Here is a 6,000-nt window from a genome sequence, read left to right as displayed (position 1 = left end):
TTTTTGAGACGGAGTCTCACTCTGTCGCCCAGGCTGGAGTGCAGTGGCCGGATCTCAGCTCACTGCAAGCTCTGTCTCCCGGGTTCACGCCATTCTCCTGCCTCAGCCTCCCGAGTAGCTGGGACTACAGGCGCCCGCCAACACGCCCGGCTAATTTTTTGTATTTTAGTAGAGACGGGGTTTCACCGTGTTAGCCAGGATGGTCTCGATCTCCTGACCTTGTGATCCGCCCGTCTCGGCCTCCCAAAGTGCTGGGATTACAGGCTTGAGCCACTGTGCCCGGCCTAAAATGAACTTTCTCTACCTCCCTTTGAATCTTTGTAAAATCTCTTATTGTAGAATAAAGTAAGCTATCAACAAGCCCTTTCAAAACATTTCCACCCTAAGTTTGCCCTATGCGTGGAAAGAATGGATGGCTAGAATCACTCCCTTGACCTCCTGCTGAAGAGGACAAGGTACTGATTTGGGACGCAAGTCCCCAGTCAGTGAGTTGGTGCTCATGGAACTGCTGTCCATGAGGAGGGGAAGATGGAGCCCTGAGATGCGCACCCTGCCCTCGGCAAATGCTTGCGGGTTTCTAACTTAGGAATGGTAATGACCTAATTGGCATCATGCACTTCCCCCTGCAAGTAACACCATCTCCTTCGGCTCTCACACTCCCACTGAGGTAGTTAGATCTTGTGCCAAAAAAATCAAAGGGCAGAGGATGGGTCCAAGGTCACCAGAAGAAGTGGAGCCAAGACTTAGAGCCAAGTTTTTGGACTCTGCGGCCACGCAACTTGGTGAGTGCCCCGCTGCTTCCCAAGGAGCACCCCTGGAAGGCAGAAGAACAAGAGGAAGCTTCGAGGGTGGGACAAAGACACAAGAACATGCGAAAGCAGAGACAGAACTGTTCTTGCCAGAGAGAGGTGGAGACTTCAGAAGACAGAACTGTTGCCATGGCAGTGGCATTCTAGGGGGTGGAGGAGCTTCCTGGAGAGGAAGGGCCTCAGCTAAGCCTTAAGGCTGGAGCAGCATTGAGAGTGGTAGAGGGGAGATGGCGAGGGGCTTTAGGAGGGGGACCTGCCTGGGAAGAGGCTTCAAGCCAGAAGCCCTGATGGGGACAGTGACGAGGCTCCTGGGCTGACAGCCTGTTGGAGAGAGAGGGAGGGCCACACGTGTAAGGCCTTGAAAGTTGGGCCAGGAGTTGGGGCTTTCTGTGTAAGCAGTCTCTTAGAATACCTGCTGTAGGAGTGTAGTGTGCAGTCTTTAACAACCAGGATGTTTTCTCATTTGGAAATTGAAAAGTGGGAAAACTCAGCCAGAATGGCGCCCGTATCTGGGCCAGCCAAAGCAAGACCCATTAGCCTAAAAGCCTCCTCTTCATTCCCCACTGCTTGCCCTCTTGCCCAGACGGTGTGAAGCTCCCTAGGCCCGTGCTCAATCTCCAGCCTTCTGGGCTGCTTTACGGCAGATTCGGAGGCAAAAGGTCTGGGAGTGACTCAAGAATCTCGTTTTTACTGAGTGCCCACAGGTGGTTGTTAACCTCGAACCAGTTTAGAAAGAAAAAACACCACCGTGAAGATCACCTGGGGCACTAGGAACTAACAGGGCCTCTCCTCTGCAAAGCCTGAGTCAGTAGGTCCATGGGGAGAACCAGGAATCCGGGTCTTTAACAAAAGCGGGGCCAGGTTTAGGTTGAGATGAGCAAGGTGAGCCATCCAAGTGCAGGGTCAACTCTCGTCCTCATTTCAAAGCTTCTTTGCTCCATTGCTCATCATGGACATTTTTGCACTGATTTTTATAGCATTTATCTTGATAACTGAGTTGTTTTTTTTTTTTTTTTTTTTTTTTTTTGGCTTCTCCTTAAAATTTACACCTAAAATGAGTGTCTCACTCACCTCACCCTTGTCTTAGTCCACAACAAAAGCCCCAGGTGATCCCCAGGATGATGGCTGAGTCCAGGACACTCAGCACAGCCTTCCAGTTCTTTCATTTGCCTGCATGTCCAGCCACATTCACCTCCTCCCTGAGCACAGGCTCTGCACACCCACTCCAGCCCCGTGACCAGCTCTCCAAACTGCCTCTGCACATACTCCTTCCTTTTCTGGGAATGTCCTTGCTGCCTCTGGGGTCCCCACTCCACCTGTGCAGCCCCTCCTCCAGTGCCACCAATGGCCCCCCATATACATACAGGGCTGGGAGCTCTGCCACAGTCTCCTGCTGAAACTACCAGCCTCCCCCAACAACCCCAGGAAAGAACAGGGTCTTCACTTCTACGCTCATTTTGCCCGCACCCCCAAGTCAGGACTGTCTGACCATCCCATTATTGTTTAATGTGCCTGTGAGCCTCTTGAGGAAAAAGGAAATGTCTTATTCCAGACCCTCTTACTCCTAGAACACACCCTGGCACTGAAGAGAGGATGGATGGACGGATGGCGGGGTGGGTGGGGGTGGGTAGGTGGATGGATGGATGGATGGATGGATGGATGGATGGATGGATGAATGAATAAAAGTTGAGGCACAATGGGATGATCACAGGCCTTGGCCTCACAACCCAAACCTGGGCTTGAATCTGCCTTCACTACCCACCTCTGAATGCTCCAAACAAGTGACTTAACAACACCGGCCTCCATCTCCTCATCTATAAAATGAAACTAAGGTGGCTGCTTTGCAAAGTTGTTGTGAAAATTAAAAGCAGTTTACTGAGTGCCTGGGACCCAGTAATAGGTGATGCATAAATTGGAAAAATAACAGGGATCAGATGGCAGACTGCCTTTCCCCTCGGAACCATTGTATGGTGCTGTGTGCTCTGAGGGCCATGCAGTAAAGCACTATGTGGCTTGCTGCTGTGATCCTTCTAGGGTGGCTAAGCTTAGTCTGACGAGTGGTTCATAATGATCAAGGCTTAAGTGAGGCTTGGTCCCCAAATCCATTGGAGAGATTTCACATTCCAAAGTCAGATGGAGGAAAGAAATGATGTGAGTCTTCATGGAGTTTAAAGCCCACTGATTCAACTCAGATTTGAGGAACATCAGCTGGCACTTCCCACGTCTGTGTAGGGTGGCAGGCTGGGAGTCACTCCTAGATGCTGTCGCAGACGGAGTCTCCTGAAGTCCCTTTCAAGTCTTAAATATCATGAGAAAGATTTTACCTTGCAGTAGACTTATCCTGACCTTTCGTGCATTAATCAGGATTCTCCAGAGAAACACAACCTATACATATCCAGAAAGAAACAGAGAAAGATTTACTTTAAGGAATTGCTCACGACTCTGGATACTGGCAAATCTGAATTTTGCGGGAGAGGTGGACAGGCTGGAGACCCTGGGAAGTGCTGATGTTGCAGTCTTGAGTCCAAAGACAGCTAGAATTGAATCCGCCTTTGGATTCATTTCTTCATCTTCAAGGGACCTCAGTCTTTTCTCTTAAGACCTGGAGCATTGGCCGGGCGCGGTGGCTCAAGCCTGTAATCCCAGCACTTTGGGAGGCCGAGACAGGCGGATCACGAGGTCAGGAGATCGAGACCGTCCTGGCTAACACAGTGAAACCCCGTCTCTACTAAAAATACAAAAAAAAAATACTAGCCGGGCGAGGTGGCGGGCGCCTGTAATCCCAGCTACTCCGGAGGCTGAGGCGGGAGAATGGCGTAAACCCGGGAGGCGGAGCTTGCAGTGAGCTGAGATCCGACCACTGCACTCCAGCTCGGGCAACAGAGCAAGACTCCGTCTCAAAAAAAAAAAAAAAAAAAAAAGACCTGGAGCATAATATGTTTATTCAGAATCTACTGACTTCAATGTTACTCTCATCTAAACAAAAAAAAAAAAAAAAAAAACCTTTACAGTGACATCTAGACTGGCATTTGATCAAACAAATGGGCACCATAGCCTAGCCACATTGACGTACAAAATTAGCTATCATGCTCCCCAAGTTTGCAATATGAAAAAGAATCAGCCCACCCAATAGTCAGTTACTACATAAGAAGCAATAATGGGAAAGTACTTTGTCAGGGAAAAGACGCCCCACAGAACAGTGCTGCCAGGGTGGGGGCTGTTATAAGTCTGCTGTTTGGGGGCAACCAAGACAAACCAAGTGTTCTCCTAGACTGTTTGACAGACAAAAAGGAAGCTGGCAGAGTCCTTTCCAGGAAAACTCATTCATTCACCCAATACTGTTGGCTCTACTGAGCACCAGGCTTACCAGATCCCATCCAGTGGACAGATGTTACAACAAGGGGGCATGCCAAGGGGGAAAGCCAGGGGTGTGCAGCCTCCACACAGGAAACTCAGGAGGATGCTTGTAATGAGCAGGAGTTGGGGGGAACTAGCAGCAAACTCAGCGGCCATCACCAGAGGAATGAGTAAGGAAAATTTAGTGATGCACGATGTGAAATTTTTTGCAGCATTTGGAAACAATTAACTAAATGTACACACAGCTTAGATTTTAAAAACACAATGCTGAATGGGGAAAAAGTAAGAAACAGAACAGTTGATAGCACAATATCGTTTATATAAATTGAGAATACGTCACACAAGGCAACATGCTTTAGAGAGGCGCGTGTAATTTCAAGGATACAAAGCAGATGCATTGGAGCAGTTGCCTATGAGAAGAGGGGGATGGGATGGGAATTTAAGTAGATAAATGAGAAGAGGAGCCTGGCATGAATCAATGAGGTAATGTTTCACGAACTACAGAGTAACTCAACCCTCTGTACTGTGGTCCAGAAAGTGGAAGAAAAATCATTGCTGAGAGCTGCCACCAGGTTATCAAGATTTGTTCAAGGTCTATCTTTTCTTCTAGATCAGAAGTTATAGCCCAGGAGCCAAATCCAACCCACCACCAGGTTCTGTAAATAAAGTTTATTGGCACACTGCCACACTCATTCATTTACATATTGCCTGTGGCTGTTTTTACAGGACAATGGGAGAGTTGAGGAGTTGCAACAGAGACTATGTGGCCTGCGAAGCTTAAGAGAGTTATGAACTGGTCCTTTACAAAAAAGGTTTGCCAACCCCTACTCCAGACTAAAAGCTCCATGATGGCAAGGACTGTAGGTAAAGAGAAAAGAGAAAGCTCCATGAATAGTGATGTATCAACACTGGCTGAATACAAAACAAGCACACAGACCTCCCACAGCTCTAGGGTATGACTCAGACTGCAAGTGGTGGCCACTCAGTTCTTCAACTGCACCAAGGGCCCTCTGACCCTAGGCCTTTGTGTGTGCTGACCTTCTCTGTGGAACGTTCTCTCTCTACTTCATCCTCCGACCAACTCTACCATAAGTCTTCCAGAAGTCTTCTCTGGTGTTCTGCCCCTAGCCTGCGAAGCCATTTAAAGCCTTTCATAGCACTCAGCACTTTCTGATAAAACACAGCACCCTGGTACTGTGTGCTCAACAGGTTGAACACATAGGTCTGCCTTCCTTTCTAGACCAAAACCTACACAAAGAAATGGACCAAGTCCTGCTTGATTCTGAGTTCCCAGCTTCTCTAGCACAGCACATAGTAGGTGCTCAATAAAATTTTTTTAAAAATCAATGAATTCAAGAATGAGTAAATGAAAAGGTGTGATGGAGGGATGGTAAGCAGGACAGTGTGGCAGGAGCAGAGGACATGCAGGGAAAGGGGAAAGAGTAAGATTAGGAAAGATTGGGGGAAATGATAAAAGGCCTGAAATGCCAAGAAGTAGATGCTTTCTTCCAAAGGACATGTGCTGAGGCCTGACTTCCCAACACAAAGACTGTCTACTGCATGAATAATTGACTTGGAGCTGGAGGAGTCAAAATCCAGGTCATTCCCCTGCCCCCCCATGGAGATGATGCAGCCCCGTTTCCATCCTGGTTCCTCAGCTGACCTGCTTCCAGCCTCTACTCATCCTCTGGTGGATGCAGGCATGACCTATTCCACACACGGTGAGGGCTCAGAATGGAGCCCCATACTGGGGCCTGCCCTGGCTTTGCCAAGACAGAGCATGTTCAGCTTCTCTCTTCTTCCACTCCCTGGAAGACAGGAGTGCCGATGGAGT

At 48.6% G+C, this 6,000-nt stretch overlaps 1 long non-coding RNA gene across 1 annotated transcript in view; it reads right to left on the bottom strand.

Annotated features, from left to right (window-relative positions):
* LOC111531343 overlaps positions 1–6,000 on the bottom strand; it is a 36,663-nt gene that overhangs the window by 2,399 nt on the left and 28,264 nt on the right. Inside the window, exon 3 of the long non-coding RNA XR_002728231.1 lies at positions 3,231–3,411. This is a non-coding gene — a long non-coding RNA (uncharacterized LOC111531343). The remainder of the gene's footprint in view (positions 1–3,230; positions 3,412–6,000) is intronic.

This window comes from Piliocolobus tephrosceles, chromosome 15 (genome assembly GCF_002776525.5).
Source record: "Piliocolobus tephrosceles isolate RC106 chromosome 15, ASM277652v3, whole genome shotgun sequence".
NCBI classification, from domain to species: Eukaryota; Metazoa; Chordata; class Mammalia; order Primates; family Cercopithecidae; genus Piliocolobus; species Piliocolobus tephrosceles.
Note: the sequence above shows the minus strand (reverse complement) of the source record. Positions and strands in the feature narration are given on the sequence as shown.